This window comes from Vicugna pacos, chromosome 15 (genome assembly GCF_048564905.1).
Source record: "Vicugna pacos chromosome 15, VicPac4, whole genome shotgun sequence".
NCBI classification, from domain to species: Eukaryota; Metazoa; Chordata; class Mammalia; order Artiodactyla; family Camelidae; genus Vicugna; species Vicugna pacos.
This window is the reverse complement of record NC_133001.1, coordinates 42,892,796-42,917,959: the sequence shown is the minus strand read 5'-3', so window position 1 is coordinate 42,917,959 and position 25,164 is coordinate 42,892,796. Positions and strand designations below refer to the sequence as shown.

The following is a 25,164-nucleotide window of genomic DNA, read 5'->3' as shown; positions in this document are numbered from 1 at the left end:
TTGAAACCTTCATATACCATATAAGTAGTCCATCTGCCCTGAAGCCATCATGTCATGAGAAAGCAAACTTTGAGATGACATGAGGAGAGAGGGCTGTCTAGGCTGCCCCTGTAACCACATAAGAAACCTGAGCCAGAACCACGCAGCTGAGCTCTTCCTGAATTCCCACCCCTCAGAAACGGAGATAATGAAATGGTTGTTTTTTAAACCACAAAGCTGGAGTAATTGGTTTTGCAGCAACACGTAACTGACACACAGTAAAATGTTACCAGGTGAGAACCTGAGTGAAGGTTATGCAGAAACTCTTTGTAGAATGGTCCTTTATCCCACATATGATGAATGTGTAGGGCTACAAGGATCATAGTCTCTTCTCAGGTTGACTCAGGGCCATCTACACCACCCAAGTCCACACCTACAATCATGGAGATAAACTGGAAATTCAGAATGGAAAAGCAAAATAAATTGAGTCTGAAAATTTCCCCTCATCTTTGTGACACCCAGACATGCTATAGATACATTTAGGAACAGCTTCAGTTCTCCAACTCTGTGGCTTAGGAAAAGGTATAGCCTGCACTTGGTTTGTTCTGGGAATTATCCTCTACAAGAAACCCTCTCCTTTCTGAGAATTGCCTTGAATGGGAGGAGACCGTCTTGACTCAGCATATGCTGTGCCCCTTTCTTTTCTTACTCACTATGTGTGTAATCAGCTGCCATCTCCTTCTCCCCTGAGAAAATGGGCTCAGTCAGAGTGCTTTGACACCCATAGTCCTGGGGTGGAATCTTTGGGTGCTCAAAGGGAGACTCGGAAAAGAATGCCAGCCTATGAATTCTTACTTCTGAGTCATTTGAAGAGAATGCAGCATCTCTGGCATGTCAACAAGCCCAGCAGAATCCAATGATGGTCACCAAGAGGGCTCTATCCGAGCTGCGTTAGGAGGTGGTAGGATGGGACGGCATGAAGAGCTTGCACTGATTAAGGAGGGTGACAGGAGTCATGGAGGAGGTCAGTACCTTGTGAGGAAGTTTATTTAGTGGAAACATTTGGGATAGTGTAGAAAGGAGACTAGCTAGAGACGAGGAGTCAGGAAACAGAATGCCAGAGTCTCAAAATTAATAGATGACTGGAGTTTGGGCATTAAGATCGAGAGCTAAGGGAGTGAGAGAGGTATAACAGTAGCAGTAGTACTTAAAGATATAATATGTGTAAAGATCATAAGGAAAATGTTAGTGGAGACTCTGAGGTATTAGGTCAGAGAACGTGAGGAAGAACAACAGTAAAAAAATGTTTTTAACCTTTTGATTCCTTTCACTCATTTCTTGGGGTCAAAGAAAATCTTTGGAGAATCTTTGAAGAAAATCTTTCAGTTGATCCAATTACATAAACACTTACTGGAACTCTGCCTACTATGTGTCATATCCAGTGCTAGATGCTGAGGGAGCAGATGAATAAGACGGTATTCCTGCCCACAAGGGGCATGTAGTCTGATTGAGGAGACACATGTGAATCAAGAACAATACCGTCAGATGTGTGTAATTAAAGAAGGTATGTACAAGATGGGTACAGAGGTAACCTTAAGCTATCCATGGTAGTCAGGGCTGAGGGAGGGAGACCCAGAAATAATTTGTACAAAGAGAACGAAGCTGATGGAATCACAGTGGGGTGAGCATAGTGGAACCCTGGGCAGAGCACTGGAGGACAGGGACAGTAGGTGTGGACAAGAAGAGGGATCTAGGAGAACTGGGGAGATCTGTGAAAGCAGACTTGGAATCAGGAATTCGCGAACATCAATAACCACATCAAGGAGGGAGCTAGTTATGAGGGGGGAGAATTTAAACTGGCTAAGTGGGCAAGATGAAGAAACAGGAATTGATTATAAATGCATTAGGAGGGAAAATAAGGTGGATAAAAACTTGTGATATGTGTATAGACGATTTTGTAGCTCGATTTAGGGGTAAAGGTATAGACTTTCTGGTAGGAGACAAAAAGGAATGTTTAACACAGGTAGAGAAAAATTGAATTTGGGGATTAGAGTAATAGGCTGCCATTGAAAGCCATAAACCAAGAGAGGAGAGAAAACCCAGCCTTAGCTCTCTCGTGCTGCTGAAAGGAAAGAAATACTCTCTTTCTCCTTTGCAGTAGCGGTGAGACAGATAAGAACCCGTCATCTGGCTACTATTGAATCAAGTGTAAATGGTTGTTCCTTATGTGATCAGTTAGGGAGGAGGAAATGTTACCCTGTTGCTAAGGGAAAAGGAAGGGGCTGTTCCCAGTTGCCATGGTGACAAGGTAAGAGCGTTCCCTCGGTACCGCCGTAAATTTATGAGGCTGTCTCGTCTCCTCGTTGCTATGGCAACTTAGAGGGACTGTTCTCGTCGCCTCCCACCTCCCGCCGCCGTTGCTAAGACAAGGTGGAGGTAGAGGCTGTCCTTCCCTCGCCGCCCAGTTGCCTTGGAGACGGCGGGTGCCCTGGCCCCGCCCCGCTCGGACTGACAGCGGTGGCCGCATCGCGCCTGCGCAGTGCTCTCTTCCCCCGCAGTCTCTGTGCGTTGAAGCCGGAGACCGCGGCGGCCTCTGCTAGGACCCTCCGCCCCGGAGCCGCCGGCCGGAGCCGCAGCCTCAGCCGCAGCGCCCCCGCCGCCTGTCCCCTCCCCTGCCGCCTCCGCCGGAGCCACCTCGCGCACTGTGAGTCCGGGCCGAGGCGACCGACGCCGTGGGGCTGAGTCAGCGGGAGGCCCGGGCCCGGGCTGGGGGAGGGGAACCGGGCTGCCCCCCTCGCCTCCCCACCCGCGCCCCCACCCCCCAACCGCGTCTCATTCCCGCCCGCCTCCCTCCCTCTATCCCGCTCTCACGGGCTCCCTGCGGCCTCAGCCGTCAGGCCTCCCCGAGCCACTCCCCCTCCCCTTCTCTCCCTCCAGACCCACCTTGGGGGTCCTTCCCCACTAGATGCGGCGCTACCGCACCTCCACCCTAGACAGATTTTCCCCTCGAAACTGCCTCCGTTCGCCCTTGTCCCTTCTCCTTACTCCTCTTGGGCCTGACATCTTCGGCCTCTCCAGTGATATGCCAGAAAAAGAGTGGCAAGGGAAGAGAGCGAGGGGAGACTTGGGGGAGGGGGGACGTTCTGCCTGCTCAGACCCTGGGGCCTCAGGTTTCCGACCCGCACGCTCCTGCCCTGGCTGGTGTAGGGAAGCAGGTCTGGACAGTTCTAACTGGCAGCTTAGAGCTTGTGGGGCTTTCCGAATAGATTCGCTGGGAAGCATTCAGCCTCATCATGATCAGCTACTGTTTAGTGAACACCCGCTAGTGCACGGTGGCCTTGTAGTGGGCTGAGCTCCTGCCGTGGAGGGTGCTGTGGAGAGGGACTAGAGGCAGTGGAGGGAAGAGGGGGAAGGTTGCGTGTGGGAGCCGAAGTTCCTGCGCTTCCGGTGTGTTGTTGTGAATAAGCATCTTGCAGTACTCTTTAAAATGCTCTCCCCACCCCCTTCGCAGTACAATCCTGGTATAATGTGAGGTTTGGAAACAGGCCTGATATCCATAGCAAGTGCTTACTGTTTGTATGTTGAGGGGTTGTGGCAGGACTTGACCTCTGATACCTGTAAATTCCATGTGGTAACCAATTGGGTAATAGTTTTAAGGTAGCATGTGCAGAGCAGAGAAAAACTGAGATTTCTCTATGATGTGGGTCTGAGGCTTGTACCCCTGCCTCCTGCAGCTGAGTCTTTGTGGGAACTGTCACCTGATAAGGGTTCTAGCATATTTGAACAACTTCCTAGATTACGTTTGCTACCCATCCACCTGCCCATCTTGCATTGCCTGGAATAGAGGAGGTCCCCAAACTATTGTCTTTTTCTAGAAGAAATGGAGCTGAAGTCAGAGTTGGTGCCCCCAGCCAGAAGCTGTCTCTTAAACATGCCTCAACTCGAGGGCTCCTAACTACTGTGTGTGTACCTCGTTGCCAACTTCCTTTGATACTTTTTTTTTTTGACTTCCAGATTTCAGTGTACAATTAGAAAATATGCATAAATATCAGCCAGTTAAACTGTAGAAGAGGCTTTGGCTTTTTTACTTCAGGCTGCAAAAGGAGTAGATGGTTTGGTTCTGGCTTGCAAACAGTGAGAAATAACGATTTTGCTCCTTGACTTTGCTCAATCATGGCCTATTGGCAGCCTCTTCAGAGCCACTCCCCACCCCCATGCCCATCAGATTAGTTTACAGTAGCAAAGACGGCTGTCGCCCTAGTTTTAAACATAGAGATGAAGTTCAGGAAAACTACAGCCCCCATGCAGCAGTGCAGTTTCTTCTGTTTCGAATGCCAGTCTGGGGTTTGGCGGGATGCACCTGCCTGTGGGGCGATGGGAACTGTGGGGCCTGGGAGTTACATTCCTTCTGTGTGGTCCTCTCTGTGTCGCATAGCTCACCGAAATACCCGAGCAGGGCAGGAGCAGACAGCTGTGCTGGAGAGCTGCTCCTCCTGGGTTGAGTGTATTTTGGGAATCAGCGATATTACTGGGGTGGAGGGTTGTGAATTAAGAAGCAAGAAAACGTGTCAAGGCTAGATAGATCAGGAGGGTGTGAGTAAAATGTTCCCTTTCCAGTTTGCTGTGGGATAGGACATTTTCAGAGCATCACAGTGGTTTTTATATGGATTAATTTGCCTTTGAAATCCATACCAGTATTTTATGAGATAATGATGGAATGCCTTTTAAACTGCTGCTATTGAGAAACAGGACTAATACCTGTGTTGTATACATTGCCTATCCAGTAGTTACTGAGTGTAATTGTTAAATCAGGGAGAGGGACATGATTTGAACCAAATTAAACCTAAATCTATGCAATCTATGTTGTAGTTTTGTAGCACTATAGTTCCTTGATTCTAAGACACACAAGCAACTTACCAGCAGCTTTTAGATAAAATCATTTAACACTACCAGATCAAAAAAAAAATATATATATATATGTTGACTCTGAAGTGCATCCTAATTTCAGGAACAGTGCATCCTAATAGCCAGGAAGTGGCAAGACTTGGAGGAGGGATTTGTGTGTCTTAGAACTGAGAATGGTATATTTTTTTTTGAAGTGTAGTTGATTTACAATGTTGTGTTAGTTTCTGGTGTATAGCATATTGATTCAGTTATACATATATATATATATATTCTTTTTCATATTCTTTATCATTATAGGTTATTACAAGATATTGAATATATTTCCCTGTTACACAGTAGGACCTTGCTGTTTATGAGAACGATATTTATAATGTTCCTGAGTATATGATGGTTCTGAGACCTTCACATATTGTGTGGATAGATTTCCTTAAGTCCTTTCCCTAAGCCAGCCTACTTTAGGGGTTATGTATGTAAGATGATTTCCTGGAGGTAGGCATAGCAGTTGGCTATTGAACAGAGGAGCAGTTGACTATGTGGGAATCCAACCCCAAGCCTTCATATGGTACTCTCCAGAAGCTGAGCCAACTAGCTGGCTGCAAACATCTTGTAAGCTATACCTGAATTTAGCCAAGTAACATCTTTCAGAAGCTGAACAGATAATATATTTTTTCTGAACCAGAATGCATCTGATTTGTTTACAGACACATTTGTAAAGATCCTAAGACACATGTCCTCCCCCCATAGGATGTTAGAAATGGACAGGACTTCAGAGGGTTCATTGTTCTCATTTCCAGATTTTAACATGAGACACCAAGAGACTTGTACTTTCAGTAAGTACAATTATGGAACCAGAGCAAAAACTAAGTGACTTGCCTGAGGTCACACAACTAATGTAGAAAGTATGTGAAAACATTCTGTAAACTGTGTACACCATGCAAATTAATGTTGGTAGTTATTAGTGGCTGAGTCAGGATTAGAACCCAGATTGCCAGTCTAGGGCTATTCTGCAATACCACGTTGCTTCATTCCTCGTGTTTAATATTCCAGAGGGTTTTAATAAAAATAATTTGGTAGTCTGTAATTAGCCCTGTAGACAAGGGCTGGTTTTATTGTCTATGATGTTGCAAAGCCAGGTGAAATTTAGTGTCACACTGTCTAATTAAATATTTATTCTTGCCACGTTAAAAATAATAGTTTTTCCTCACACATTACAACTTCAGGAAGTTTTTCCTTTCTTAAATTTGCATCATCTAACATAAGGCAAATGTGAAGGTGAGTGTTTGAAGTCTTCTCAACTTCTTATCCATGAGGCTACCACTGTATTCCAGGAAGCAAGGTGGAGGGGGCTGAAAGGAGGCCAAAGGAGGAGCAAACTAGATTATCTTCCAGCTCCCAGAATGTAACCTTCTGTAGTTCCAGGAAGGGAGAGAAAGGGAGGCGGTCTGGCCCCTGTGAGCAGACAAACCTGAGTTCAAATCCCAGTCCTGCCACTTCCTGGCCATGTTGTGGAACCTGAGTGACAGTTTTCTCACCTGCAAGCCTCAGCCAATAACCATCTGTTTTACAGGGTGGTTGTGAGGATTAAATGAAAGGAAGTGTGTAGAGTACCTGCTTAATAAGAGATAGCAATCATTAATCTGTATTACTAAAGTATAAAATAAAAAATAATGCTTTCAAAATTTCATGATGACCCAAGTCCGTCTTGGCCCCTCAATTCAGCAACCCCCGTCTCCCAGCAGCCCTCTCAGTGTGTTTGACACGCACAGAGAGATTTATCCTGTGAAGACCTGGCACTTGCAGTGTTATTTCAACTGCCAAAATAGGAGTATATGAACTGCCCCTTTGTCTGCATGTATTCAGCTGACCTGGTTATCTGAAAGGCTGGCAGGGCAGGAGCAGTTGACTAGGAGAGCACAGACTTGGTGTGTTTTTGTGTGTCATGGGGGCGGTTAGTCCTCTGTTGGGGAGGCTGGTCTGGGGAGTGATCTTAATTTGAAATGGAAAAGCTGCTGAGCTCTCCCTCCTGAGTAAAGCTCACAATGGCCTTCATTCACTGCCTCAACTATTAGAGGTGCAGCTTTAATCAGTGGCTGCTTGGATCAGGTCTACATCTTGGAGACCTGGAGGGCCCGGGAGAGGAGCTATCCGTCTTGGGAGGGAAACCTCCTCATTGGTAAGGAGAGGCAAAGGGAGGTCATTTGGGGTGGCAACAGTTCCAGATGGGGTCAAGGCAGAGACTACCAAGTAATTAGGGAGCCAGAGCAAGCCATTCAGGTGGAATACAAATGAACTTAAATTTCTATAAAAATTTCACTTGAGAATAAAATACTCATATATAATGAAAACGAATATTTGTACGTATATGTATGACTGAAACATTATGCTGTACACCAGAAATTGATATAACATTGTAAACTATCTATACTTCAATAAAACAAGAATGCAAATTTTAAAAAATGTATATTTAAATAATATAAAATTTAAAAGCAAACAATATAATTTCAAAAATACTCATATATAGGCATCTAAAGACAGAAAGGTAAACACAATAGTTCTTACCTCTGGGGAGTAGAATTTGAATGTGAAGGAGTGAAAAGGAGACTCAAAGGGGACTTCTCCTTTATATACTTCTCCATGTGAGTTGTTATAAGAAGCATGTAAGCTTTTGTAAGTTAACGAAGACCAGTAGAGTTGGTAGTGGTTGTTTTTCAGTAAGTACATTTTGATACACAAGAAGCAGTTGCCTTTAATTGGTGCCGCCAGTGCCTGGGACAGATAGGGTTAGACTACTTCCTTCGAACTGGCCAAGACAGTTTGCACCAAACCAGGCTCGTAGGTGAGAACAGGACCCTCCAAGGTGACTGCTTCCCTGGCAGCCCAGGATACTCCCTGACCTCCTACCTCACCACTTCTTCCTAGTCTTTTCATTCCCTTCTTGGGAATAATCCCTTCTCTTAAACAGTTGAAGTAATCATTGCTATTCTAATAAGCTAATTTAATTTTCAACTGTTGATAAAAATGGCATCTGATCTGATGACCTTTATGAAAAATCCATGCCCCTTACTTAACAACAAGAGGGCTTGAAGTATAAAGGAACCCCAGCTGAAATGCTGGCGCATTCTGTTATGGTAGCTGCATTTTTAGATCAGATCTGGCTGATAGAGTACATCTTTCACACAGTGATTTACTAACTGCTTCTCTAAGGAATTACTGATAAACTGACAAAATTATTAGGTATTATTGAGCTTTACTTTTTCTCATAAGCTGGTCAGTTGTGTTCCCTAGCCAGATGGCCTGTTTATTATAGAAAGATGACACACCTATCATTGGACACGTGCTTTGACTTGCTTAACCAAGAGTAGGATGGGTTATGCTGAGTAATCCACATTCCATCACCCAATCTTCCCTTTGGCCAAGGGTACAAATTTGTGTGACAGTTGGCCAGGGCTTGGGAGGTATCCTGTCGCCAAGGATGGTTTTTCCTCTGTGTAGAGCTGACTGGCCAATACTGGCCTAAGTCCAGTATCTTGTTCCCACTAGCGTTGTGCTCTACCAACTTTGCTAAACTGGCATAACATACCATCAGTGTTTTGAGCTCCGGACACATTATTTGCCTGAAGTAAATAAAGATTTGGCCTATCTAAAGTGTTTTGACTCCGTGTAAAATGGTTTTTTTCTCCGAAACTATTTCCTATATATAGGAGTTATATACCATTTTTAAGGTATGTTTAAAATAAATGAGCAAGAAGCATTGCTTCAAATCTGCCCAGTAATTTTAATGACATGTTATCAAAAGCCTTAAAAAGAACATATGTTTAGACTCGAAATTGCTGTTCTAGGAATATCTAGAAAATCAGAGATGTATATAAAAAAAAACCTGTATGATGACTTTTATTAGTACAACATTTTTAATAATACCAAACAGTTTAAAACAACCAAAAGTGACAACAGTTAGGCATTGGTCAGGTTCACTGTGATAAAATACTACACAGGCATTAAAAATCTTGTAGAAGAATATTTATTGATGTCAGAAACATTTGATACAATCAATGAAAAAAGGATGCAAAATAGTATGACAAGAATGATACCAATTTTATTTTAAAACATATGAAAAGATACTAGAAGGACTTATGCCAAAAACCATAAGTGATTATCTTTAAGTAATGGGATTGCCTTTTTTTTTCTAGTGCTTTTCAGTGTTTTCCACACTACTGCATTAAGCAGCTACAACTTTTATCACAAAAATTTTAAACCAGTGATGAATAGATTCCATTGTAGCACAGTCTCTAAGAAAATCACAAGGTATTTAATTTTTTAATTATTTTGTTTCACTACGATCATGATGAAAGATACCCACTTCTCATAGACATTTCTTTAGATACTACTTCATTTCTTCCTTGAGAGAGAGCACGGATGGAGTATTATTGGGTGGGTGTGTGACTTAAAAACATAGCCTAGAAACTCCCAAATCCATCCATCCAAATGAGGTAACTTCTCTTGACTCAAATGAGATGTAAAAACAAATTATGAAAAGAAAATGTCTTAAGATAGTCTTCTTTGCCTCTTAGCTTTTACTGCTTAAATTTGTCAGGTTTCAGTAAAACCCCATATACTGCAGAGCTCCATTTTGGGTGGACTCTCCCCATGTCTTTGCAGATTCTCTGGTGTCTTGAGAGCCTAATTTGAGGCTTTGTCTCATGTGTTGGTGGTATCTATCTGAACTATCTGTTTTGAAAGACTGTGCCCAGACCTGCTGCAGCCTCCTCCCTCCCTTTGTCCTTGGTCATTTTCTGTTCAGCCATCAGCTCAGGAGCCCTTTTTCTTCCAGGTGTGGAGAAGGTTGGGTGCCCACCGGTGGCCACCTGATGGTGGAAGCCCTCTGCAGGGATGGGCTGGAGCTGCAGGCTGTGAAGGGAGGGGCTAGCACAGCAGCTGTCCTCTCGCTTCATTTTCCCCATCCCCACACACGTTGTATGTGATCTCAATGGCCCAGTCCAGTGGACTGATACCTGCCCTAATACCAGTGGTGGCATCTGCCCAACTCTGAGCACTGGGGGTCCAGGCCGTAGAGTTGAGGAACTATGTGACCTGTCACATAGCTCAGCCTGCACTGTGATAAATATTTTCTGAGCAGGATCTGCCTCTTCTTCCAGGTGGTACTGACTACCCGAACACCTGTCCCAGATGAGGTGGAGGCCTTCCCTGCCGCCTGGGATTAGTGAACAGGTCTTTGGGTATGGCTCACTGGAGAGTCTCTACCACTTGGAAAGAGCAATTGTGGGAGAAGCATTCATCTTCTCTTGAGGGTGTTGTTGTCCTGGTCATCTTGTAATTTAAATGGTGTTCCCTGACTGGTAAGAAATGAAATCTTAGCTGCTCTGAGTCAGCAAGATCATAGTTGAACTAATGAGGGTTGTGCCATGTGAAAGGGATGGGCCTTGGACCACTGGATGAAATTAAATATCCCTTCCCGTATGAGGAGTGTTTCACTGAAGGCTTATCTTCAGTGGTATATGTACTGCGTAGCTAGACTTTTCTGCAATACGAAACTCTTGGCAGACAGCCCTCAACCCCTACTCTGGTCTCTGCAGATTGTTGCCACTTATCAGGGACTCTGATTTAGGCTCTGATCTGTTCTGATTTTAGATGGGTAGAGTTCACAGCTGAAAGCTCCCAATTTGGGCATCCTATTAACACCTTTAAGTGACAGGACCACTGCTAAGTACAGAGATGTGTTATACTGGCCCTGAAATAGCAAGGTACAGTGTTTTGAGACTTGATAAGACTTGTATTCCCCAGAAAGTATAGTTTCCAGGTTTATAGGTTATTCATATAAATTTGGATATTGTCTTCTCAAGGCTTTATTCTAAGTATACTCTCAACAAGTACTTTCCAAGTCCTTTCTATCTTATATTCATAGTCATTATAAAAGAAATGAGATTCAACCCCTGTCCATAGAGATTGAAGACTGGTTTGGAAGATAAGATGGATGTGTGGAATGATTAGTGTGTATGACAACATTGGATGTCAGTGATGCATCTGTTTACTTTGTTGTATAAGACATGGTCTTTGCCCTTAAAGAACTCAGCTAACATTCTGGTGAGAGAATTGGGCACAAAATAATGTAAGTTGCTGTAACACAAGAGGCTGGGAACTCCAGCAGTGATGGGAAGGGGTACTTTGGTAACCCAGGAGGAAGAATGACCCTGAGCCTGTAAGAGCTGGGGAAGGCTTCAGAGAGGGCGGCATATTGGAGCTGGGTGTGCAGGGTAATGTGGGGTCCTGCCCACCAGAGGACAGATGAGTAAGAGAGTTCAGGCAAAAGAACTGAAAAGAAGAGTGTATTGTGAGTCATTAGCGCTATAGAGCCTAAATTCAAAAAGGATTCTGAGAGGAGAATAATCATTGTGAACAGGAGTAATCAGAAAAGTCATCACAACGGAAGCAGAACCTGAGTGTGTCCTGAAGATGAGCAAGCTTCGAGTAGACAGGACACCAGAGAGGCCTTTCCGCGAGGCAAGGTGCAGCATCAGCAAAGGAATGACCGGCCAAGATCACGAGCAGGTCACCCTTACCAGATTGAGGCTGTGAGAGTTTGCACAACATTGGTGATATTAACCAGAAATTAGGAAGTTGAAAAGACAGTTTGGAGGTCAGTTTTGTTTTAGACATGGAGAGCTAAGGGTTACAGTTGGAGACATCCAAGTGTAGCGATCACAAAAGCCCAGAAGCTGAGGGTGAAGCTGGATGGAGCTATGGGTGTGAGAGTCAGCAGCACAGGAGCGATGGCTTCCCTGAAGGGAGGTCTCTACAGAGGTCTTGGGTACAGAGCACAAAGAACAGAGCTGTAAGAGATAAGCTTGGCGAATTGTCCATAGTTAGGAAAAATATGAAGCGATGCGGGAAAGTTGAGAGGCTTCAGTGGCAAGGGAAGAGAGCTTCAGTGCTGCTGGTTTAACTGGACTTAAGGATTCATCCAGAAAAAAGTCAGAACAAGAGTGTCAGTCCAGTAAAACACCAAAAAAGGAAGCCCAGTTGGGTGGGGTTAAGGGAGAAATTGGGTAGAGAGGAAATAGAGGCAGTGGTTGGTCCCCAGAGAAGGCAACAGGGAAGGGGAGAAAAGTAGTAACTAGAAGAAGCAGCAGGGTCAAAGTTTTTTTGTTATAATTAGATTCTTTATCAGCAAATGTATATTAAATGTTAGTGTGTATTTGTTTATGTAATTTTTGTGTGTTAAAGTGTGCTTCATCTACAAATTTCTCTATCAATATAATCTGTATATTTGTTACTTCAAATATCCCATTCTTTCTGTAGTATTCCATTATATTTATGCCAAAATGTGCTTAACTGTCTATCTATTATTGGACAACTGGGGTATTTCCAACATTTTGCGAGTACAAATGTCTCTGCTCTGCACATCAATGTACAAATTACTTTTTTTTCTTTTGTGGGTTATTTCTTTAGGGTATATGCTATAAAGTAGAATTACAGAGGCAAAGGGTACAAACCATGTTGAGTTTTTTTATTGAGATATAATTGGCATATAACAATATATTGGTTTCAGGTGTACAACATGATTCAACATTTGTATATACTGCAAAATGATCACCACAGTAAGTCTATATGCATCACCACACATAGTTACAAATTGTTTTTGTTGTGATGAGAACTTTTAAGATCTGCTCTTTTAGCAACTTTTAAATGTATAATACAGCATAATTAACTATAGTCACCATGCTATACATTATATTCCTCAGGACTTATTTATGTTATAACTGGAAGCTTGTACCTTTTGGCTACCTTCACCCAGTTCCCCTCTGCCCCCACTCCTGGCAACCACCGATCTGTTCTCTGTATCTATGAGTTCATTGTTTTTAGATTCCACATATAAGCAAGATAATACGGTATTTATCTTTCTCTGTCCAACTTATTTCACTTAGCATAATGCCCTCAAGTTCAATCCATGTTGTAAATGGCAGGATTCCCTTCTTTTTCATGGCTCAGTAATATTCCATTGTATGTATATACAGCACATTTTCTTTATCCAGTCATTCATTGCTAAACACTTAGATTACTTCCATGCTGTTGTTATTTTCTAATATGCTTATTATACATTGTTTTTCATGGTGATCCAACCAGCTTACCATCAAGGTAAGAGTTTGGTATTGACTTAGAATGATTTCTGACAATAAGAGGATCTGAGCATGTTTGATGGTGGAAAGGAAAAGGAATTATTTGAAGGAAATGATCCAGATACAAGAGAGAAGCAGAGCAAATAGGAATGATCTTGAGGACACCAGGGAAGGGGTAACTTTACAAAGGAAGGAAGGGAGCCCTTCCTCTGAGACTGGGAGGAGGAGATAGTATGGCTCTTTCTCCCCTGACTTGCAGGATGAAGTCCAGCGGAGATGACTGGGTTCCTACTCAGAAAAGACCTTTTCCTTAGTAAAAGAGAGCCAAGGCTACTTGCTGAGGTGGGGGGTGAGGTCTTGATGGTCTGAATTAACCACTGTAAGGAATGAGCTTGGGCGTCTGAGAGATGAATGAAAGTCTTGTTGTGCCGGAGTGAGAGCTGACTTAGACCCATGAATTCCCATGTAACGGGCTAAGTCTCTGAAGTCCTGTAGCCTGGAGAAGCAGCAGTTAGTGGGGGAGCACCAGGATGGGGGTGGCTTGGTACGCTCAGGGCAAGGTTTCCAAGGAGGCAGAATTTGAGATGGCAGTGAAGCAGCTTGCCCTAAGGTCAGAGGTGGAGGGAAGTGCTGCAAATCTAAGACAGGCACTCGTTGTCAGTGGAATGAGGGGGCAGAGTAATCGCAGTCCAATGAGAACAGAAAGCAGGTTTGGAAGATGAGGGATGAATAGTAAGGAGGTTATTGACAGGAAGATTTTAATTTTAAAATTTGGAAGAGGCTGTTTTTTAAGTTATTTACCTTTATGGATGTTGTTTGTTTTTTTAAAACATGCTTAAACTAAAAATTAAAATCTCTGGAGTAGAGAGAGCTGTGCCTCCAGGGTGTGGCTGGATTGCTCTAAGGTTGAGGAAGGAGAAATGAAGATGGAGGAGGGTCAGAGTCCAGCCTGATGAGGTGTGAGAACCGTGAGGTGTCTCTGCTTGTCAGCCACTGCTTCTGTGGTCATAGTTTGTCACTACAGGGTGGCACCCAGCCACCCTCCCTTATCTACCCACCCAAGTTTTAGTGTTTAAAACCTGAGGAGGCCAAGCTTCCCTAGGCCTGGTAGTCATATTTTCAATGTCTTGTGGGCCTGGCTGTTTCTGACTCTCTGCCCAGGTCCCCTCCTGAGCCATTCCTCTCTGGCCTCTGTCCTTGAAGTTTCTTCCTCCAGCCAGATATAGCCCCTTGCCAGGAATGCAGCTTTTGGGTGGACTGTAGGTTCCATTTCAGCCTCACTCATCCCTTCCCTGGAAGCTTTGTGCAGTGTACAAACTGTGCAACTGTATATAGCAGCCTTGTTTCTCTCTTGCCTGTTTTGAAATTTGGCCTAAGGCCTTTGCCTCCTCTGACCCCTCTCCTTCTCATGTCCTCCTGGATCATTCACTTTGACCCTGACCCTGACTGACACCCTTGGTTGTGGTCAGTATTTCACTTGCCAGATTTACATTACCTTCATACTGTACAACTGAAGCCACTTACACAGCTAACCGTGCACAGTAGTCACTGAGGCCGAGCAAGAAACAGAGCAAGGTATAAACACGTGGAAAATCAGGTATCATCAACACAGGGATGTGGAGAAGCCAGGACCAGTGCTCAGCATTATTTCCAGGGCCTTCAGCTGAGTCTAAATGTTGCCCAGACATTTTGTAAAATGGTGTTGCACTAAAGCCGGGACTAAGCAGGGGTATGGCTCCCAGCCAGTCCCTCCCAGGAAGGAACAAACAGCTTGCAGTGCGGGCCTCAAGCCAGGTAGGGTAGAAGCTAAGGTGCTTTGTTTTGCTTGCAGGATTAAATGGGCTCTTTGTCAACATGGCCTCCTGCCTTGTTCTTTTCTCTTTTCTCTTGTCAGCCTAGGTCTGAATAATTAGCCCTTGGCTCATAATTAGTAAAAAGAAGAGAAGAGTACAACTGATAGGCTGCAGTACACCTAAGAACCTTGAACTTGGAGTTAGGAGACATGGGTTTGGAGTTATTGTGACCTTGAACAAAACACATCTCTTCCTTTATCTGTAAATTGAGGGATCTTTGCATATGCTGTTCCCTCTGCCTGAAACATTCTTTCCTCGCCTTTTGAGGCTAACTCTCATGTCTTGGCCTGAATGTCATTCCTTCCGGAAAGGGTTCTGTGACCTCCACCCGAGCTCCACTCCAGGTTGGGGACCACATCAATTTGGTTATGGGATCAATTTATTGGGTTGTAACCAGCATTTTCTAAATGAAAAGACCAGAAAATATCAAAGTGCATCACTCATAGTGAGACTAAGAGTTATTTAATGAACTTTTGTTTTATTGTCTATGTCTGTGTGTGTGTTTGTATATATATTGGATTGTAAAGTAAAATATATCATTTACGAAGAGGTTGAAAGCCATTGCTTTCAAAACACTCTAGTCCTGTATGTTTCTTCTGCAGCACTTAATGTGAATATAATTACATAGTTGTTTGTATGATTTTATTGGTGCTTATCCATTCACTAGATAACAAGCTCCATGAGCCGAGGATCAAGACTGACCAACTCCTCCGTATAAGACCTAGAGACTGTTGAGGCTCAACACATGTTAGCTGAGCGAATGGATTTCTGAGGGGAACTTTGTTGCTGTCAGGCCTTACTTATAGGAGGCTGTTCCTAGGAGTGAGTAGAGGGTGACTGTGGTAGTAGACGAGGAAGCCCTCATATTCGTCCCTCCTGGACGAGAGTACCAGAAAGAGCAGTTCTTTGATCCCTCAGTCACCACCTTGGGAGTGGCACCAGAAACCAAGACGGCCAAGCCAGCTCCCCTGAGAAGGAGCTGGGAAGAAGAGGCTACTGCTACCACTACCCCATCCCCCAGGAAAGCCTCACTTGGGCATAGGTAACTTCTGTATTGAGAAAACAGGACATTCAGAGACGGTACCCACCACATAACCTGTGCTTACACAATGGCAAAGTCGGCTCGCCTAGCATAACCTCGCCCCAGGACCCGCTTCCCACTCTCCTGGGTATGGGTGACTAGACCTTGGCCTAGGAGCCCACCAGGTCCCCAGGGAAGACCCCAGAACTCCTTTTTCCCCTGTAGCACCCCCCACCCTGCCCACCAACGCTTCCGGAAAACTGCTCTGCTTCTTGAGATATCTTTCCGGACCGAGCCAGTCTGCCAAGAGGCAGAGTGAACACCATGTGCCCTCCCAGAGGTAACCAGCCTCTGATTGTAGCCCAGAGGACTTCCCACGGCCTGGAAGGCTCCAGTGGCGAGACCCAGCCAGGCACTGCTGCAGCCCAGAGCTGGCCTGGCATGTGCTAAAAGTCATAGCTCAAGAGGGCTTGTGCCTCTGAGGCCCTCTTGAGGGCGCTGGCAACCCAGTAATAACACAGGTTCTGTCACAAGTATTTAAGAAGGTCTGATTTGCCACTTTATCCTCAGAGCTCATCATTTGAATTCAGATGGTTCCGGCAGCATCTAGCTGTTCCGTGGAAATTATGTTGCTTCCTGCCTGGAGCAGATGACCTCTTTGGGAGGGATGGATGAGGGAATAATAACTAGTTGTTTTAGAGCTCCCAGAGCTGTTAGCTAAAACATCTTAATTTATACATTGCTTTCAGCTTGGTTTTCTGGAATTGACCATCCCTTCTAACAATGTCTCCAAAGAGACATTGGCTTCTTTAGGAAGCCCTCTCAGGTACCGCACGTGGGTTGTTGAGGACAGAAGGTGAGCAAAGAGAAGTAACTGAGAAGCCTGTGACAACAGGTTGGCCCTGGGCTACTGGTTTTGTCCCCAGTAATACTATTTCCAAGACACTGAAATAACATGTCAGGGAACTTTGTTTTGAATTCATCCCCAGGAGACGCTTTCACTGTGCTAGTTGAGAAGGTGGAACATAGGGCCAATGGCTTGTTTAAAATCAGGATAAAACTCCACCTTAGCTAGACTTACCAACAGGTGTCTAAATGCCCAAGATTCACTGGCTGAACTGCCTAAGCCACTTGGAAAGGAGTAGAAGGGACATCCCTGGGTCCTGAATTCTTCCTTCCCCAGCCTGGTTATCAGCTGCTCAGTACCATCTAGATAGAGATGCTTTGGCCCTGAGAGAGGTTAAGATATGTGCTATTAAAACCCTTTTTCCCCTTGGGGAAGAATGTTGGCTATTCCTCAAAGTCCGTCAGAAACCCACCTGGGCCATCCTCCCAGCTCATGAGATGTTTCTAGGTTCTCTTCTGTGCACCTCGTTTCTCCATGTCCTGACAGCGTGGATCTGAGTGGGTGAAGCCATCCTCATAGAAGTAACATGGCAGAAGTAGGCTCAACAGGCCCACTCCACCACCTCAGGTCTGGCCTAGACCAGTGCCAAGGTCACAGAACAACCAGTGTAACCCACAGCAGCCTCCACAGGGTGGAGGAACAAAGAGGGACTCTTCAGCTTAGAGTCCAAGTGAGAGGGAGATAGGTCAGTCTGCGTATTAGTGTCCTCCTGTGCTGTAACAAACTACTACGAACTTAATTGCTTAGAATAACATAAATCCATCATCTTACAGTTCTGGGGGTCTGAAGTGGGTGTAGTGGGCTGAATGGTGGCTCCCCAAAATTCCTGACCCTCAGAACTTGTGTATATTATTTTATATGATCAAAGGGGTGATTAGGAATCCCAAAAGGAGGTACTTACTCTGGATTTTGGGGGTGGGCCCTAAATGCAATCACTTGTATCCTTATAAATGGGAGGTGAGGGAGTTTTGAGAGGAGGAGACAGTGTGACCGCAGAGGCAGTGATTGGAGCGATGTGGTCACAAGCCAAAGAATGCCTGCAGCCATGAGAACTAGAAAAGGCAAAGAGCAGATTCCCCCTAGAACCTTCAGAGGGATTGCAGCCCTGCTGACACCTTGATTTTGGACTTCTGGCCTCCGGAACAGTGAGAGAATAAACTTCTGTTGTTAGCTATCCAGTTTGTGATAATTTGCTACAGCAGCCATGGGAAACTAATATAGTGGGCCAAAATTAAGGTATTGACAAGGCTGTGTTACTTCTGGAGGCTCTAGGAGAAAATCCTCTCCTTGTCTTTTCCAGCTTCTAGAGGCTGCCTGCTTTCCTTGACTTGTGGCCCTGCCATCACCATGTCTTCTAAAGACCCTTGTGATTATTTTAGGCCCACCTGGATAATCCAGACTAATCTTCCCATCACAAAATCCTTAATTACATCTGCAAAGCCCCCTTTGCCATTTAAGGTCACGTTCACAGGTTCCAGGGATTAGGACAAGGACATTGGGGTGGGGGTGCTACCACAGTCTGTATAACCCTAAAGGGTGTGGATAGGAATTTACCACGTCCCTGGGTATTCAGATTAGATGCTACTCCCTGAAGTGAGAAAGGCCATATCAAAAGAAACATTTCTTTTGCAGAAGTAGTAAATGAGGGGTGCATTACCCACACAGGTTCTTCTAGGCAGACAATGATTAAAAAAAAAAAAAAGGTGGGGCATGAATGTGAGCTAGGCGAGGTGAAGTTCTCCCTTTAAGCTTTTGAGGTGATGATGTGTGGTGGGGGAGCATCTTATCAGTACTCACCTTTGGTGCTTATCAAGCAGACTAGCTGAATGGGTCCATAAGGGCATTTCACACAACCATCAGTCACAAAGCTATTGCCCTGTGGAGACACAGCCTCCTGGAGGTGAGCCAAAGGGTGCATCACAGGAAGTATACGTGGTACTGCGATTAGAGGCAATGGGCAAGTTCATTGTAATGGCTTGGGGAGGTCAATGTACAGGGCATGTGGGGGATCTTATGGCTCCCATCGTAAAAGATGGAAGTAGTTTATGGGGGTCGTTGGTCAGAAGGCAGAGTGAGAAGCTGAAGAACTACCATTTGAAACATATATCCATCTAGAGGTCAGAACTCGAGAGAGCCATCCAGGAATAGTCACTCTTGAAGGCAGATGGGATTACTTGAGGCAGTTTGAATCCACATCAAGACCATCAAAAGCAGAGTTCCCATTCTGCTCCTGCCTGTCTCTCTGACTCTGGGAAATAATTGTTTCTTCCTCAGAAGTGAATAAAACTTCCTACTTGGAAAGGATGCGAAATCATTAATTATTAATGTTTATTTTCATATTTACAGATGAAAGGCATGCTGACTTCAAAGAAGTAGAGTTAGAATGGGGGAAGAGAATTAATTCTCAACACTAAAATTATCTGCTAGAAAACACTCATGCCTATTTTGAAAAAGTTTTTCATGGTTGAATATAAAGTTGGAGAATCTTAAAAGAGGATTTGACAACCAGTAAAGGGATCAGAGAAGAGTCTCTTAGGACAGAAATGTTTGTGTTCCTAACCACTCAAACTCATTTCTAGGACAAGGCATTAGACAAAGGTGTCCTGCATGCATGTGAAACACGATGAGAAGTTATGGTGAATGCTTTGGAACCTTGCCAAATAATTAGTGGTTTAATTCAGCTTCAGCTCATCTCTTCACAACACAAAGGCCTGAGACTCCAGTTAATGAATTTCACTTTGAAAAGAAGCAGTTTATTGGATACATGCTCTAGTTTAGAGCATAAGGCTCAAGGTAGAGGACAAAAAAGAATCCGTCATCCTAGGGCCACCTCTCTGTAGACAACACTACACTCACCTCCTAGGCAGGCAGGCCTGCTGGAAGCCAAAGTCTAACTGCCAGGGCCATCGTTACACAGTGTGTCCTGGCCCACTAGTCGAAGCAGCCACAGTAACGTGGCACTGGTGTCTTTCATGGGACCAGCATCCTTACTCAGTGGAATGGGAGGCTCCTCCTGGACCATTTTTAATACAGGGACATTTCACCATCTCAGCATTTAGTGAGAGTGTGAGGTAATATCTGTCTCAGTCTTCAGCTCTTTTTTTTTTCTTTCAGTTTGTGATCACATGATCATCAAGAAAGAACACCGCATACTTTCAGCTGCTTTTTAAATGTTGGCAGAAGAAACCAATTAGCTAAGTGGTCATTAATAGCTGACCCTTCATTGAATTTTTTTTGTCAGCATCCATATAAGAAGTCAGCATATTTCTTTATGTTTGTTCCTCAAATTGCTTTACCCCATCACAATATTCTGGAATCCAACCAGAAAGAAGACTGAAGCCTTTGGAGGTGAGGGAAAACTGCAGTGTAAAAAAACCATGCTTTCCCGTGACTTGGCTTAATGCTGGTCGGGCCACTGACTAACAGTGACAGGAGCTGTGCTGCCTCTGAGCTGGTAAACGGGAAGTTTTCACATGTGATTTCTGGAGCAGGGCGGCCTCAAGTGTGGTCCTGCTACTGACTCACCAGGAAAGCCTGTGAAGAATGCAGGCTCCTGAGCCCCAGCCCACATCTGACCACTCGGGGGACAGGCTCAGGAATCTGCATTAGAATAGACCAGTCAGGTGATTCCTGCACACCCTGCATTTTAAGAACCTCTGCTCTAGAAATTGTCCTTCTTGAGATACATGGGGTCAATCTTTGCTTGAAGGGCTTCATCCAAAGCCAGAGGTGACCTTTGCCACTCCTTAGCAGGAAAGTGATTCTCCTCCTCCCTTCATAGCACATTGGGCCTAGGGAAGAGTTATGCTCTGGCTCAGCACCACTCTGTGCGGTGAGGTCCCATGTTCATTCTTGCCAGGCACACAACTTCACCACCTCAGCTTTTCCATAACCAGCACCCTGGTCTCCCAAATTGATACAGAAACAGAGCCTTAAGATGCAACTGTCTTTGCCTCTACATGGTTTGATGGCCTGTTCAAGTTTTTCTTAACTCCCTAAGAAGAAAAGACTATGTGGGATTTCTGATGGCTCTTTTGAAGCACATGAGGAAACACCCACTAAGCTCCGAGCACCTGGGCAGCCCCTGCTTTTTGTTACCAGGAGAAAAATGACCTGTCTCTGTGTGACCGGGGCACTACGCAGGTTGCTTTCTGTACGCTGCCTCGATTAATAAGAAAACTGATCCAAGGTCTGTAATTCAGGGGAAAGGGCAATAATAACATGAACAGGAGGAAAGGCAGACTTGAATTATGTTCTCAGCTTCAGTGTTGACTCACTCTGGTAAGAAAGTGAGGCTGATGCCTCTATTTATCCTTCTATAAAATAAGGTTATTACCTGTTCCCATTGCCCAATCATGAGGTCAGCATTGGGAATACTTTGAACTGCTCAGATGAAAGATGATATAAAACTACAAAGCAAAAAGTTGGTATAGAAGAGGATGCTAGAAGACAGAGTGAAATGGCCAAGTGAGAGCAAGATCTAAGGATGCCCGGATTTTCCACAATGCAATTGTGGGGACTTTCTGGGCCTCCAGTTGCCTTGTTTGTCTTAGGAAGGATGGTATGAATACACACTATCATAGAAGGAGAGGCAGCCTAGTGTAGTGATTAAGAGCAGACGCTTTGGAGTCATCAACCTACTGAGTCAGAATCTCAACGTAGGAGACAACGCAGCTGCAGTTTTAAGAAATCCCAAGGTGATTCTGAGGCACACCCCAGTTTGAGAAACACCGTGTCCTCACCAGACTTTGATGGTCCCCAAAGAGGCTGTGTGTTTCCACATCTCTTACGCATGCTCAGACTGTACCCACTCCCTTCCTGCATCGCAAGTATTATCTCTTGATTTTTCTTGCTATGAAATGAACTCCAACTCTTCTTTCAAGGCCAGATCACCTATCACCTTTTGCCTGAAACTTTCCCTAACCTTTTCAGAGAAATTAATTATTTTGGATACAAAAGACTATGCTACCATCAGAGAATGAGGTGAATCCCTATACACTGTGTAGAAAAATAACCATGTTATTTTAAAGGGAAAGAAACAGTCACAGAATATTTATATTTTGATTCTGTTTTTCTTTAAACAATGAAACAAATATGTATGTATGTATGTAGTTTGAGTATCTATATTAAAAGATCTGAAGAATACACATACCTGAAACCAAGAAACTTTACTTTTTTATTTTATACGCATGTATATTATTTGATTTCAGTACCACTTTTCTAATTTTTCAAATTCAATAACAAAATGATTACCAAGAGATTAGTTGCTCAAATAATTGCTGGGGAAGAATGGACTGGTGTTATAGCCTTTGTATATATTATTGTTCTGTCTCTCAGCTGTGTCTCGGTTCAGCTGTGAGCTCCTTGATGGCAGGGGCCTCGTCCTGGTTATCTGCCTGTCACCAGTGCCCAGCACGGTCCCTGACACATTGTGATGCATGGTGTGTACTTACTGAATTTAAGGGATCTAAAACAGAGTCTGGGAAGGCTTGGTTGATCAGCCCCTGGACAGTCAGGTCTGCCACAAAGGCACAGCCTGTCCATCAGTCACATGTCTAGTCCTAGTAGGACAGTAGCAGGAAGGAAGTGATAGTGATGATTGAACCAATACTGCCTACAACCTTGATGACAGAGTAAAGAGCTTGATGGTCATGTTAAGGAGAAGAGGGACTTCGGGTATGGCAATTGACTACTAACGGTCTGTGGGTCACTGCCATTCACTTTATTAAAAGTCACTCCTCCACAGTTGTGATCCATGTATGCCTACTCCAAAGTAGCCCCTATTCTTTTTCAAAACTGAATAAAACTCTCCACTCACTTTGTAGAGCCCTAAAGAAATAAAAGAAATGGCTTCATTTTTCACACAGTTTCCCTAGTGTCTTCTTTCTATCTCTATCCCTCCAGAATTCTGCCGTCATAAGATTGTCTAAATCATCTCTCTGGAAGTCCCTGGCAACTTCTAGGCATCCACTCCCAGTCTTACTTTTCCAGATCTGATTCTCAAACTCTAAGTTAGGCCAGATGTAAACAGGTAACAACTGTCTATGTTCTCTGTTTCACTAAAATTAATGGGCATTCTTCCTCTCTTTCCCTTATTGAAATAACTCATTGCCATAAGTCATGCTAGACTTTTCGCCTTCACCTTCTTAGGCCACACATGTGAGAACTGATTTTCTGTTCTTCACTACCACCACAACCCATGCACATCCTTCATTTGTGCCAACTTCCTATGAGAAGCCGGATGTGTATAATTGTTTAATTTCATGATTTGGGGAAATCAGAAACTTACTACTTCCATAACTAAGAGAGAAAAATAAATGAAATATGTTCATATATTTTCATCTAAAAGCTACAGCATTACTTTTTGTGAAAAAAAGTGATTTTAAAGTCATATATTATGGGAAGCAGGACATTCATTCTCATGAGTAATGTTCTCAGATTTTTTTAAAAATTCTAACCTATTCTAGAAGTTGTGGATGGATTGTTTGAAGGGGAGAGAAAACAGGTCACTCAATAAATATTAAGCACCTACTTTGGGCCATGCTTTAGAATTAAGAATACAAATACAAAAAAATGTGACAATGAGTGTGTATATGTCCATGAATGACTGAAAAATTGTGCTGAACACTGGAATTTGACACAACATTGTAAAATGATTATAAATCAATAAAAAATGTTAAAAAAATTTATAAATGAAAAAAAAAAACTAGAATACAAATACAAGACACTGCCCCTGCCCCTGAATGCATGTTGCAGTTTTAATACACTCTGCTGCAGTCACTTGGTGTGTATGGGTGTGACTCCCTGCCCAGTGAAATGGCAGGTTGAGGGCCAGCTGCTGAGCACTTGGCCTCCTTCTCAGCCCTACCAACTCTGATGTTTGCTAGATTTAGGAAATAAGGCAGTTCTGGTCCTTTATCCTACTAGCATAGGCCCAGCTTGGACTTGGCCACTGATTGGGTCCAAAAGTTCATGCTTGGCAGGAAAGCCAGAACTAAATGGACATCTTGGGAATCATACTGTCCTGAGTAGGGGACAGGTTTCTCCTACAAGACAGAGACTTTTTGAGAATACTGACTTTAAGGAAGGCTTCCAGAATGTGGCTAGAGCCCTAATCTCTGTAGGTGGGAGCTGTCCAACATTTCAGCATCTGCCCGCTTTGAAGGAAGTGTTATGACGATCTGGCTGTTTTGACTGTTTTGTTGTGTGCCATATTCTAAGAGAACTGACACAGTTCAGGATCTAGCCTCTCAGGTCTTTAGGTCAGATACTTTAATAATCGGCTCTCCTTAAGTCACTGAGCCCTGAGAAAACTAACATATTTCTTTGTTCAGGTGCATTTGTGCCAGAAAGTAAATTTAATATAGCAAGGTATATAGTTCTTCCCTTTAACGTGGTGCCTTGAAAATCAGAAAGATAATCAGCACTTGCTCTGTGAGCACAAAATGAGAGCAAATAGACGTTAAGAAATGATGTATCATCTACACTGTGGTCAAGGTTGATTACTTCTCCCCTTTCCACCAGAAGACACACTGTACTAGTGACCAAAATATCAACATCAGCTAAACTGAGTGCCACTCCTTGGACAGTGTTAAAATTGCACTAACACAGTTTCACTTTCTAGGCATCTTTTTTCCTGGATTCCACAATAACCACCCACTCTGTTTATAATTACCTTTACAACCAGATTCTGCATAATGACATGTGACAGTTTTTCTAAATTTGTAGCTTATTTTGCTGCCTTGTGACCTCTGGGGAGATAGATTAGTCTTATTTATAATATTTCCAAGTCACACTATTCCTCATGATAGGTAATCCTGTCTATAACATATAGATACTTGTTTGCAGGGATCAGTAAACATTTTCTGTAAGGGCCAGAGAGTAAGTATTTCACACTTTACAAGCCATACAGTCTCAGTGAAAACTATTCAGTTCTGCTATTTTAATATGAAAGCAGCCATAGACAATATGTAAATGAGTGAGTGTGGTTGTCCTCCAATAAAATTTTATTTACAAAAGGTGGGGAGCTTTGGCTCATAATTGATGACCCCTGCCTCTTAGTCATAATCACAGAAGGGGCTCTTTCTTGTTCTTTTCCTGACTTTGCTTCAGTCTTCTTTTATCATAAATATTAATATGATGCTTAAGTCTTCAAAAGAGGTTTTTACTCTCTCTTAAGAGGACCAGGAATCCTTAGAGAAATGGCTTGTTCCAAGACAGAGGCAGGAAAAGTGTAAGTTGAGCCTGGAGCATCTTTTTACACCAGAAAGTAAGGAATTTCTCCAAGAATGATGGGAATGTGTCAAAAAGACTCAGGAGCCAGCTGAAAGGGGCTCCCAATGGCCAAAACAGGGACAATCTGAGCAT

The 25,164-nt window shown here is 43.8% G+C and overlaps 1 protein-coding gene across 2 annotated transcripts in view; it reads left to right on the top strand.

Moving 5' to 3' along the window:
* The first annotated feature begins 2,516 nt into the window (after positions 1 to 2,516).
* The window catches only part of MAPRE3 (microtubule associated protein RP/EB family member 3), a 46,568-nt gene continuing 23,920 nt past the window's right edge, over positions 2,517 to 25,164 (top strand). For both annotated transcript variants that reach the window (XM_072938070.1, XM_072938067.1), the window contains exon 1: positions 2,517 to 2,683. The gene's annotated coding sequence lies outside the window, so the exon portion shown is untranslated. The remainder of the gene's footprint in view (positions 2,684 to 25,164) is intronic.